The sequence below is a fragment of the Chrysochloris asiatica genome, unplaced genomic scaffold (genome assembly GCF_000296735.1).
Source record: "Chrysochloris asiatica unplaced genomic scaffold, ChrAsi1.0 scaffold00143, whole genome shotgun sequence".
Lineage (NCBI taxonomy): Eukaryota > Metazoa > Chordata > Mammalia > Afrosoricida > Chrysochloridae > Chrysochloris > Chrysochloris asiatica.
The window spans coordinates 6,030,523-6,043,858 of NW_006408661.1; the positions used below are offsets into that span (position 1 = coordinate 6,030,523).

A 13,336-nucleotide genomic window follows, 5' to 3' on the forward strand; every position below is an offset into this window, starting at 1 on the left:
TCACTAACTTCTCTGAATGAAAGGCCCAGGGGAGGTCCCTGTGATTTTTCTCCCATAATTTCCTCCCTTGTTGACAAGTGACTGTTCTCACAATCACTTCTGGGGGAAAGGTAAGGTTCCGAGGATTGCAGCTTTGACTTTAAAGGTGGGAGTTGAACGTTTGTTGACTCTTGGGATGCTCCAAGAGATGTCAAATTCTTCCACGGTACTGCTGGACCGTGTGAACTAGCTGGAACCTAGTGCCTTGGGTCATCAAACTCTCCAGATCCTCCAACAGAGTCACAGACAGCTTCCTCGTTGCTCTTGGAACTTTGTTGCTGAGCTCACATCTGCAGCTCCTCAGGCAGGATCCTCAGGAACTGTTCCAACACCAGCAGTTCTAGGATCTGCTCCTTAATGTGCAACTCTGGCATCAGCCACTGATAACAAAGCACCTGGAGCCAGCCCAAAGCCTCCCGAAGTCCAGGTGTCTCCTTGTAGCAAAACTTTTTGAACTGTTAGCGAAACATTTCTTGGCATGATTGGGTACTCCCATCCTGTTTAGATTTCTGACCCCAGGAACGGAACCCACAGACTGGGAAAAAATTTTTTGTAACAACGTATCAGACAAGGGACTAATCTCTAAAATCTATAGGAAACTATGACACCTTTACAAGAAAAAAGACAATAAAAAAATGGAGAACAGGGCATGAACAGATACTTTACCAAGGAAGACATTCAGGCAGCCAGCAAACTATACCTAAAGAAATGTTCATGATCACTAGTCATTTTTTTGTTATCGTTGTTAGGTGCCATCAAGTCAGTACTGACTCATAGTGACCCTATGCACAACAGAACAAAACACTGCCCAGTCCTCACAATTGTTGCCATGCTTGAGCCCAATGATGTTGCCATTTTGCTTATCCATCATGCTTGTGGGGGAGGGGGGTCTTCCTCTTTTTCTCTGACCTTCCACCTTGCCAAACATGATATCCTTCTAATGATTAGATGCAAATCAAAACACAATGAGATATCATCTCACCAGCAATAACAGCAAACTTCAAAAACAGCAGATGGCAATAAATGCTGGCGAGGATGTGGAGAAACTGGGATATTCCTACATCGCTGGTGGGACTGTAAAATAGTTCAACCACTCTGGAAAACCATATGGTACTTCTTCAGAAAGTTGGAAATAGAAATACATTCTCATCCAGCAATTCCTCTACTTGGTATATATCCGCAAGAAATATGAGCCAGAAAATGTGTAGATGTATGCACACCAATGTTTATCACAGCACTGCTAACAGTAGTAAAAAGATGGCAACAGCCTACGTGCCCATCAATGGAAGAATGGATAACCAACGTTTGGTACATATATACAGTGTTGTTGTTGTTGTTAAGTGCCGTCGAGTCGACATATATACAGTAGAATACAAGATATGGCCATGAACATTTCCTAGTTGAATTTAGAGATAATTTCAAGAATAGATTTGATTCTTTAGACACTAATAACTGAAGACCAGAAGAGTTGTGGGTTGACATTAAGAATATCATACTGGAAGAAAGCAAAAGGTCTTTAAGACAAGAATGAAGAAAAAGACCAACATGGATGTGAGAAGAGACTCTGAAACTTGCTCTTCACTATAGAGATCCTAAAGCAAATGGAAGAAATGGAGGTAGAAGAGCTGAATAGAAAATTTCAAAGTGCAACTAGAGAACACAGAGTCAAGTATTATAATGAAATGCACAAAGACTTAGATTTAGAAAACCAAAAAGGAAGAACATACTTAGCATTTCTCAAACTGAGGAAACTTAAGAAAAAAAATCAAGCCTGGACTTAAAATAATTGAAGGATTCCTGGTATGGAGCTGTGGGTTAATGTGCTGAACTGCAAGATTGGTTTAAACCGCAAGTTTGGTGGTTCAGGGTCACCAGATACTCCTCAGAAACCCTATAAAGGGTCACTATCAGATGGAACCGACTCCATGGCACTTTACTACAATGCACAAAATATGGAATGATGCAGAAAGCATCAAACGAAGATATAAGGACTACACAGTCGTTATACCAAAAATAAATGGTGAATGATTTCAAGAGTTTGCCATCAAGGCAAACAATCAGGTCCCTTCAGAACAAACCCCCTTCCAAGACTGAAACTCAGAGGGATCGCACGAGCAGGTTTGTAAGCTTGCTGGCAACCACATTGGTCTGCTGGTGAGAGGAAGGTGGGGGAAAGGCAGCAATGAAGATATGAGCTGAGTTTGACCACGTTCCATAGACTCTCAGTGACCTGGCGATGAGGGAGAGAATAGAAAGGACTGGTAGGTCTGCAGGAACTGAGGACTCCTGAATCCATGTACAAGGAGTCATGGATGGCTAGAGCTGAGAATCAAGCATCCAGCTGATAAAAAGTGAGGGGAGATGCACAAAAACACCTAAACTTTCACATAGTACCCATTTGGCCTAGCTTCATTGCCTTGATCATCAGAACTTGACTAGAGGAAAATAAAAAAAATTTAATAGAGGAAACAAGTGTAAATTGCTGCAATTTGATTAACTTGACCTATACTTATGAATGTAGTAGTTCAAAATACCAGCTGAGAGGAAAGGAGTCTTCACATCAAGGATCAATCCTGACCCCTCTGAATATAGGGATGATTGGTACGGCAACTTAGACATTAATTACCTAAAATGGGGGCCATAAAGGCACAAAGTGACTGGCTTACAAGTTTTCAAGGGGGAGCTTAGTTTAATAGTGTGTGGGGAAAGGAAGGTCCCCACTGAATAGTTTTCATCTTGTCTAGACGGGTCTGGTGAAAAGAGATGGGGATAGGATTCATTTGATTCAATAGTAATTATCATGATTAATTGTGATTGTTACAACTGTGAAAGTAGAAGTTTTGTAACCAAAAAGGGGGCATATTTAATATTACATTCCAGGAACAGAGGACCCTAGGACCATCAAGGGAGAAGAGCACAAATGGAATGTGGGACTCTATCCAGAGAAGCAACAACACCAGAGATGGAGACAGAGATGAGGACATGGAGAGAGTGCAGCTGAGGACTCTAGACTCATGGAAAGAGAAAGGCTGTGTGTTGGCAGTCAGGAGGCAGGCTTGCAGAATGTGCCCTTTGATTGTTTAAATGTTTATATATTCCTGAGTGTGTTGAAGAGCAGAGATGTCAGCTTGAGGACTAAGGTGCGCCTGACCCAAGCCATGGTATTTTCAGTAACCTTATATGCATGCGAAAGCTGGACAGTGAATAAGGAAGACCGTAGAAGAATTGATGCCTTTGAATTATGGTGTTGGAAGAGAATACTAAAAGTGCCGTGGGCTGCCAAAAGAACCAATAGATCTGTTTTGGAAGAAGTGCAGCCAGAGTGCTCCTTAGAGGCCAAGATGGCCAAACTTCATCTCTCATACTTTGGGCATATTGTCAGGAGGAAACAGTTTCTGGAGAAGGATATCATCTTTGGTAAGATGGAGGGTCAGAGAAAAAAAGGAAGACGCCCAACGAGATGGTTGGCTAGGTGGCAGCATCGATGGACTCAAGTGTGGCAACAGTAGTGAGGTTGGCCCAGGATCAGACATTGTTTCATTCTGCTGTGCATAAGGTCGCTATGAGTTGGTGCCGACTCGTTGGCACTTAACAACAACAACAACAAAAGAGAGGAAATACAAGCAAATACTGTTGTATGATGATGCACAGAGGGGATTGTAATATTTGCAATGAAACAAAATACTATATGATGAGTGTAAAACCAATGTTCTCCCACGTAAACTTTCACTCAGTTCACTATAAAAACTTCAAAAAAAAAAAAAAAAGAGTTAGCATATGGTCAAGAGCCAGTGATACCTAAGGAATAATTCCAAGGTGCACTGAAGACATTGGCAAAGAAAAGACTCCGGCATTCATGGAGTACAAATTGGCATCTTTCAATAACTGATGTGGAACTAGAGGCACTCACTCATCTGTGCCAAGAAATTTGGAAAACAGCTACTCGGCCAACTGATTGAAAAAGGTCCGTATTTGTGCCAATTCCAAAGAGAGGTGTCCGAACAGAATGTGTAAATCATCAGTCAGTATCATTAATATAGCATTCAATTAAATTTTTGCTAACAATAATTCAAAAAAAGTTACAAGAGTACATTGACAGGCACCTGCCAGAGGTTCAAGCCAGATTCAGACAAGGATATGAAGTGAGGAATAGAATTGCTGACTTCAGATGGATCTTGGCTGAATGCAGAGAATATCAGAAAGATGTTTACCTGTACTTTATTGTCTACAGAAAGGCTTTCAGTTGCATGGTTCATGTCAAGCTATGAACAACATTGCAGAGAATGAGTATTCTGGAATACTGAATTAGGCTTATGATGAACCTGTACAGAGACCAAGAAACAGTTGTTTGAACACTGAATGGTTTAAAATTAGGAATGGTGTGTGCCATAGTTGTATTCTTTCACCATAGTTATTCAATCTGTATGCTGAATAAATCGAGAACCTGGGTTACATGAAGAAAAATGTGGCATAAAGGTTGGTAGAAGACTTACTAACAACCTGCAATATGCAGATGATATAATCTTGATTTCTGAAAGCAAAGAGAACTTAAAATACTTTCTGATGAAGATCAAAGACCAGTCTTCAGTATGGGTTGCATCTCAATGTAAACAAAACAAAAATTGTTACTATTGGACCAATAAGTAACATTAAGATAAATGAAAAAAAGTTTGAAGTTATTAAAGACGTCATTTTGCTTGGATCAACCATCAGCTCTCATGGAAGCAACAGTCAAGAAATCAAATCGAGAACATTGAAGGGAACCACTGAGCAATATGCTTGCTGATGATCACCAGGGTCTACTCGTGAGTGGAATTAGAAGAATGTTCTGTTGGCACCTGTTGACCTTGAACTGAAATAAGAGGGAAGGCTGATTGTTTGGAAATGCAGGGGTGTGTGTAAACTCCCAAACTTGCAGCTGATACTCATTTGACCTAACTTGTTGAGCTGACTAGAACCTGATCAGATGAATATGAAGATGTTTGATACTCTGAGCAAGCATCAGTTGCTACAGTTTGATGAACTGGACTTTTGCTTATGGATGCAGTTCCTCAAAATTCCAATCAGAATGGAAGTCTCTTCAGGTCGGGAAACATACATGTCTTCTCAGTGTACTGAGTTGGTTGGGATGGGCAATGTAGATATTGCTTTTGCTATAAAAGCATGAAGTGGCTAACCTGACAAATTTTCATGGATGTACTTGGTTTTAGAATGAGGGGTCAAGGGAAAATCCCCACTGTTAAGTTTTCCTGCTTACCAGGTGGGTCTGGAAAGGGATATGGAATAATGCTGATAAGATTTTATTTCAGTTATATTTGTTAGTAGCATTAATTGTGATTGTCATATTGTAAGTGTAGAAGATATGTAGCCATCATATCTCCATCAAGAAGGAAGAGCATGAGTGGAGCTTGGGATCCCTTCCTAAACAAGCAGCGACAGCAGAGATGGTAGGAGAGGTAGTAACATGGAAAGGTGGAGCAGCTATGGACTCTAGGCCTGTGGACTGAATGAAGCTGTGTGCCTACAGGCTGGAGATTGGCTTTTGGACATTTATGTGTGCATCAAATATTTCTGATTTCATTCACGAGGGGAAAGTGGGGCTGATGCGTTTTCAGTTGTACATGTTTTAGTTATATGTTAGGTGCAAGTATGATGCAACCTAATCTATGAATAGTTAACTCTACTCTTAGGGACATCCAGAATTGATACACTTTATGGGGATTTAAATGAAGGTGAGACCACTAACTAAAAAGAAAAGAGGATTTGTGAGAAATTCTCAAGATGGTCCATTTTCAGGAATAAAGTGCACATGATATTGCTAGACCAGACATAGGTTGTTGATTCACACCCAGGGATATGTAAGCAGGATGAATTGGGGGAAAGGGAAAAAGAATCTGTTCTATGACTAGGAACTGTAAATGAGAATACCGTCATTAAGACCATGGGTGCCATTCAGGGAAGATTGTGGAACTGGAGAGAAGGGGCTTTTTCAAGACAGGAATAAAACTGGCTGACCGTGCTGCATGTCTTTCCGTGTCTACTGGGTTGGGTGCCCAATTTTGCAAAATCGAATAAAGAAAACCTGACTCTCACTAAAAAATAAAAGAAATCAAGCAACATACTGCATTAGGCAGATCTCCTGTACAAGACCTCTTTAAATTGTTCAAGAGCAAAAATGTCAGTTTAAGGGCTAAGGTTTGCTTGACCTAAGCACTGGTATTTTCAGTAACCTCATGTGCATGTGAAAGTTGGACAGTGAATAAGGAAGACCATAAAAGAATTGAGGCATATGAGTTATGGTGTTGAAAGAGAATATTAAAAGTACCATGGATTGCCAAAAGACCATACCAATCTGTATTGGAAGAAGTACCACCAGAATGCTCCCTGGAAGCCAGAATGGCCAGACTTTGTCTCTCATACTTAAGACATATTATCAGGATAGACCAGTCCCTGGAGAAGGAAATCATGCTTGTTAATGTAGAAGGTCATGGCACTTAACAACAACAACAACAATGTAGAAGGTCAGTGAAAAAAGGAAAGACCCTCAAGGATAATGGATTGGCACAGTGGTAGCATCAGTGTGCTGAAATGCAGCAATGATTGTGATGTTGCTATTTCATTCTGTTGTGCATAAGGTCATTATGAGTCGGTACTGACTCGGTGGCACCTAATAAGAATCCACTGCTGTATCCCCCAAGCCTATAATATTCTTGACCCATATTGTACAAATTAACAGTGGTTCTTCATCAATTATCTCTTTGTTGATGGCACCCAAAACTTGGTTTCCCAATTTATGTGTTCCTTCTGAGCTGCATATCCCACTTTCCATCTGCCTGCCAGACATGTCTACCTTCATGCCTGATGTCACTTCAAGCATTCCAAATTGCACACATTTACAACAATCTTCTTTCCTTCCTCTGAAGCCTTGTAGGAATGAATGTAGAACAATGACTGCCAGTATTTTGGTACTTCAAGTGAAGCTTTGTTTTGCTAGGTGTCCTTGAGTTGAGTCTGACTCATAAAGATGCTACACAATGTCATTCCATCTCATTGGGTCTTCTCTTTTTCGCTGACCCTCCACTTTAAGCAAGTTGCCCTTCTCCATGGACTGGTGCCTCCTGACAACATGTCTTATGTATGAGAGAGAAATTCTCACCATCCTGGCTTCTAAGAAACATTCAGGCTATACTTCTTCTAACAGATTTGTTTATTTTTCTGGCAGCCCATGGTACTTTCAACATTCTTCAACAGCATCATAATTCAAATACATCAATTTTTCTATGGTCTCCTTTATTAATTGTCCAACTGTTATATGCATATGAGGTTATTGAAAATACCGTGGCTTGGGTCAAGCACGCCTTAGTTCACAAACTGATATCTTTACTCCTGAACTCTTTAAAGTGGTCTTGTGCATCAGATTTTCCTAATGCAATACATCGTTTGATTTCTTGACTGCTGCTTCCATGAGTGTTGATTGTTGATCCAAGCAAAATGTGGTCTTTGACAAATTCAGCCTTTTCTCCATTTAGAATGATATGATTTGTTGGTTCAATTTTGAAGATTTTTATTTGCTGTACATTAGGATGAAATCCATACTAACAGCTACATTCCTTGGTCGTCTTTAGTAAGTATTTCAAGTCCTCGTTGCTTTCAGTAAACAAGATATGTATCATCTGCATTTCAAGGTTGTTAAAGACTCTGTCCAATCATGATGCCATGTTCTTCTTATAATGTAGCTTCTTGTATTCTTTGCTCAGCGTACAGATTGAATAAGTAGGTGAAAGGATACAACCTTGGACATATCTTTCCTGATTTTAATCCATTTAGTATCACCTTGTTCTGTTTGCATGACTACCTCTTGGTCTGTGTACAGGGTCCTCATGAGGACAATGAAGTGTTCTGGAATACCATTCTACACACTGTTATTCATAGCTTGTCTGGATCCACACAGTGGAAAGCCTATGCCTAGTCAATAAAGTACAAGTAAACATCTTTCTGTTATGTTTTACTTTCACACAAGATTCATCTGGCGTCATCATTGATATCCCCTAGTTCCATGTCTTCTGAATCCACCTTGAATTTCTGGCAGTTCTTTGATGGCAACTATTTTTTAATTTTTAGCAAAATTTTATTTGCTTAGATATTAATATTGTTCAATGATTTCTGCATTCCATTGGGTCACCTGTCTTTGGAATGGGCACATATATGGACCTCTTCCAATATGTTGACCAGGTAACTTTCTTCCAAATTTCTTTGCATAGATGAGTCAGCACTTCCAAGGCTCTGTCAGGTTGTTGAATGATTTTAATTTGTATTCCATCAATTCATGGAACCTTGGTGTTTGTCAGTATCTTCAGTGTAGCTTGAACTTCTTCCTTCAGTACCATAGTTTCATAATCATATGCTGCCTCTTGAAATTAGTGAACATTGACCATTTCTTTTTGGGACAGTAACCCTATGTATTCTGTCCATCTTCTTTTGCTGCTTTCTGCATCATTCAGTATTTTCCAATAGAATACTTCAATATTACAAGTCAAGGCTTGAAATTTTTCTCAGTTCTTTCAGCTTGTGAAATACTGAGTGTTACTCTGTTCTGATTTTCCAAATTTAGGTCTTTGCACGTTGCATTTTAATAATTGCCTTTGTCTTTTCAAGCTACCCCTTGCAATTTTCTGTTTAACTCTCGATAATGTCCTCATTTCATCCATTCACTTTGGCGTCACTGCATTCAAAAGCACATTTCAGTCTCTTCTGACGTCCATTGTCTTTTCTTTCTTTCCGGTCTTATTTTGTGATTTTTTGCTTTCTTCGTATATGTTGTTCTTGTTGCCATGCCGCAACTCTTTGTGGTGAGTTCCTTTCCAGATGTGAAGGGGGACTGAGACCCATAGTCTTGGGTTTCTCCAGCCTTTTCTTACCATTAAACCTAGTCTTTTTTTTGTTATTATTATAATATTGAATTTTTTCCCACGTTTTCTCCCACTCTGTGCAGGACCTTTTAATGTGGTCCCCTAGCAGTTTTTGGTATTGGTAGCCAGGCACCATTTAGTTTTCTGGTCTCAGAGGCATGGAGAATGATGTTCACATGTTCTAATTAGTTCATTAAACTAATTGATTTCATCTTCAATTCACACCATTCTTCTTTCTTATGCACATGGAAAGACCTATAGTTGCACCTTAGATGGCCGTCATGAACTTTTAAGATTCCAGATGGTACTCACCAGAGTAGGTTGTAGATCATTGCCTTTGTGGACTGTATAATGCTAATTGACCATAGTGTCCTCTGAGACTATGGCCCTGAGACCCAGACCCAGTAACCCATTGCCTTAAGATACTTGATAATATCTAAGTTTTCATCTTGTCCGTTGTATGCTCCACCATATTTGTAGCAAAGGCAAAAACACATGTACAGAAATCTTCTTTAAAACCCTTATATATTTGTGGGTATACTTCTACTCTTCTTCCCATACCCATTCAGCTAATATATCCATCCATGTATCTACTGGCAGAACATTGTTGTTCTAGGTGTCTGCACATCTCATTATAATACTTGATTCTGTCTTCTTGAGCAGCCCCTTGAAATTTTCTGTTTAACTCTCTAATTTCCTCATTTCATTCATTCACTTTCACTTCTCTGTGTTCAAGAGCAACTTTCAGAGTCTCTTCTGACATCCATTTTTAACTTTTTTTTTCCTGTCTTTTTAATCACCGTTTCTTTCTTCCTGTATAATCTTCTTGATGTCATCCCACACCTCTTCTGGTCTTTGGTCATTAGTGTCTAATGTATCAAATCTGTTATAGGGCTGGTCTCTAAATTCAGGCGGGATATATTCAAAGTTATATTTTGGCTCTCATGAGCTTGTTTTCATTTTTTTCAGCCTGAACTTGTATATGAGCAAATCGATGGTATATTCCACAGTCTGCCTGTGGATTTGTTTAGGCTGATGATATTGCGCTTTTCCACAGTCTCTCCCCACAGTGGTAGTCGGTTAGATTCCTGTGTATTCCATCTGCTGAGGTCCATGTGTATAGTCACCTTTTATGTTGTTAAAGGTGCTTGCAATGAAGTCATTGGTCTTGCAAGATTCTATTATGTGATCTCCAGCATCATTTTTATCACCAACTGCTGATCCTTCCTGTTTCTAACCTTAGCATTCTAATCTTCAGTGATTACCAATACATCTTGATTGCATGTTTGATCAATTTTCAGACTGAAGGAGTTGACAGAATTCTTCAGTTTCATCATCATTGGCTTTAATGGTTGGTGCTTACATTTAAATACTCGTGGTATTAACTGGTCTTCCTTGTAGGCATATGGGCATTTTTCTACAACAGACAACATTGTATTTCAAGATAGATCTTGAAGTGTTCTTACTGATAAACGCCATGCCATTCCTCTTCAATTGTACGTTCTTATCATAGTAAACCATCTGATTTTCAGATTCATAGTGGCCAATATCAGTCCATTTTAGTTCACTTATATGTAGTATATCACTCTTTATGCATTGTATTTCATTTTTGACAACTTCTAATTTTCCTAGATTCATCCTTTGTACATACTATGTTCCAATTATTAATGGATTTTATAGCTGGTTCTATTTTGAGTTGTGTCCTATCAGCAAAGAAAGGTCCCAGAAACTTTGTTCCATTCACATCATTATAATCAACTCTACTTGGGGAGGAGGGCAGCTATACCCCAATCATTTTCTAGGCCTAAAACGTTTTCATGCCTTCTAGTCTGATGGACTTTTCTTCTGACCCTGTATCTGACAGCGATCTACTGCTATTTATAAGATTTTCAGTTGCTAACCATTCAGAAGTAGTCCTCCCTATTTTCCTAGTCTGTCGTCTTCGAAAGCTCTGCTGAAACCTGTCCACCGTGGGTGAGTCTGCTGCCATTTAAATACTGACGGCACAGCTTCTAGCATTACAGCAACCTGCAGGCCACAACAACAACATGCAAACCACCACATCAAGACGATTTGTGGATTCTTTTAGATCGCTTGAGATCAGGCATGATGATTCTTTTTTTCCCAGTGATTCTCATGATAGTGTAATTTTAGGGTAAAATTTTCACATATTTTGGAAGAATTGGATTTTCCTCACTTTCCTGGGGCTAAAACTATTTTATGTCTCACGATTCACATTAATTACTTTTTCTTTAGTAGAAGTTGAGATAAATTAATTGGGTTCCAATAATTTGGTTCATTTATGATATTTCTACTTCTTAATCATAGAGCAATAGTAAACTCCATTTGGCCTAACTTCAGCTAACCAGTGTGCTCCCAGGAATGTACCCTACTTTGCTTTTTAATGTTATTCTAAAGTGTGACATTCTATACTTATTTGTATATCTGTTTTCCACTTTATCTGTAGCCATATCACTGTCCTGTTTTAAATTATACAGTTCACAGAACATGGATTCTTTTAGATAGCTTGATATATACAAATGATATGAGAATGCATCAAAATAAGCTGTAAAGTCCTAAAGGAATAATAAATTAACATATGTTGTTGTTAAGTGCCGTCTAGTCAGTTCCAACTCACAGTGAACCCTGTATAGGGTTTCCAAGGAGTAGCTGGTGGGTTTAAGCTGCCAGTCTTTCAGTTTGCATAATAATATTAAAATATACATAAGTCATAGTTATAACGACCTATTTTCATATCTTCACCTATGACATCTGAGTAGAATTTAACATTTGCTTGATGAATTCAGATCATTATTATGAAAAGCAATCAACAATATTTTTCTTTAATATTGTTTTGTGATAGTCTTGAAGTATTTTCAACCTTGTAAGGGTCATTGATTTCATCCTGTTGAATTCCACCAAGCTATTGTCTTTGAGTTCTTGTGCATGATTTTTTGTGGTATTTCTAATTCTGTTTCTTGTCACACTTCTTATTGATTTTCATTGTGGATTAATGTGCTAGACTGCAAAGTTGGTTTGAACTGTAAGATCAGTGGTTCAGGCTTACCAGGCACTTCTTGGAAACCCTATACAGGGTTGCTATAAGTCAGAGCTGACTCAATAGTACTTAACAACAACAACAACAACAACAACAACAACTAACACTATTTTAACATTCTGCTTCTAGTTCAGCTTTTTAGACCTAACGTTTTAAAATTTGTGCAAAACATAGACATTCCTGGGGATAAGAGACTTACATATTACTAAATAAATTATAGTTTAAATTATTATTATTGTTTTTGTTAGCTGCTATCATGTTGGCTCTGGTAGCGTAGTGGTTACGAATCGGGCTGCGAACCTTAAGGTCAGCGGTTTGAAACTACCAGCCGCTCCGCGGGAGAAAGATGAGGCTTTCTACTCCCGTAAAGATTTACACCCTCGGAAACCCTGCACAGGGTCGCTATGGGTCGGACCCGACTCGATGGCACTTAACAACAACAACAACATCATGTTGGCTCAGATTCATGGTGAGTGACCCGATGCACAAAAAAACAAAATGCTCCTCAATTCTGTACCACTCATTACTTACCACTGACTGGTGCTCTGGTTTTTGATTCAGCTGCTGCTGTTCTTCTGCCATTTCTCTGCTACTCCAGTGTCACTGGAGGAGCAGTGGTGATTTATATTAATTCTCACCTTCCATGCAGGAGACCCAGGTTCCATTTCTGGGCAGTGAGCAGTGATGAACAGATTTCAGCAGAGCTGACAAAATAAGATCAGAGAGAAAAGCCTGGCAGTCTCCTGAAAATCCTGTGGATCACAATGGTTTGATCCAGGACCAGGCAGCATTTGGAGTCCTGATGTGGCCCTGTGGGTTAATGCAGCGGACTGCAAGGTCACTTTGAACCGCAAGGTCGGCAGTTCAAGCTCACCAGTCACTCCATGGAAACCCTATACAAGGTCGCTATGGATCAGAACCAACTCAACAGCACTTAACAACAACAACCAGTGTCAAAGCTTTCTGTCCCTGGGTCAAGGAGGTTCAATGTACAGGGATCTTGGGGTCCAAAGGAGACACTCACTTTTGGCTTTTCTTTCTTGTTGGTAGTGAAATTCCCCATTCCTGCTTCTGAGATAGCTCACTTTTTTACTCATGTTAGAGTTTCAAGTTTTTACAATCATGATTACCCTTGTTAACAGTTACTTACAACTAGATCATATAATACTATTTTCAGCATCTTCTCTCACCTTCTTTTACCCAGGAAAAAAAGTTGTTGGTGAGAATTAAAAAGACTGATTAGGAGAGCTATATGAAGTAATTCACTATACTGCATCACACAGTTTTAAATTTCTTATTTCTCCTAGTCTTCGTTTTTTTTTCATAAGTA

General features: G+C 39.2%; 1 protein-coding gene across 2 annotated transcripts in view; it reads left to right on the plus strand.

Moving 5' to 3' along the window:
• PGGT1B (protein geranylgeranyltransferase type I, beta subunit) overlaps nt 1-13,336 on the plus strand; it is a 98,990-nt gene that overhangs the window by 67,932 nt on the left and 17,722 nt on the right. The window lies entirely within an intron of this gene.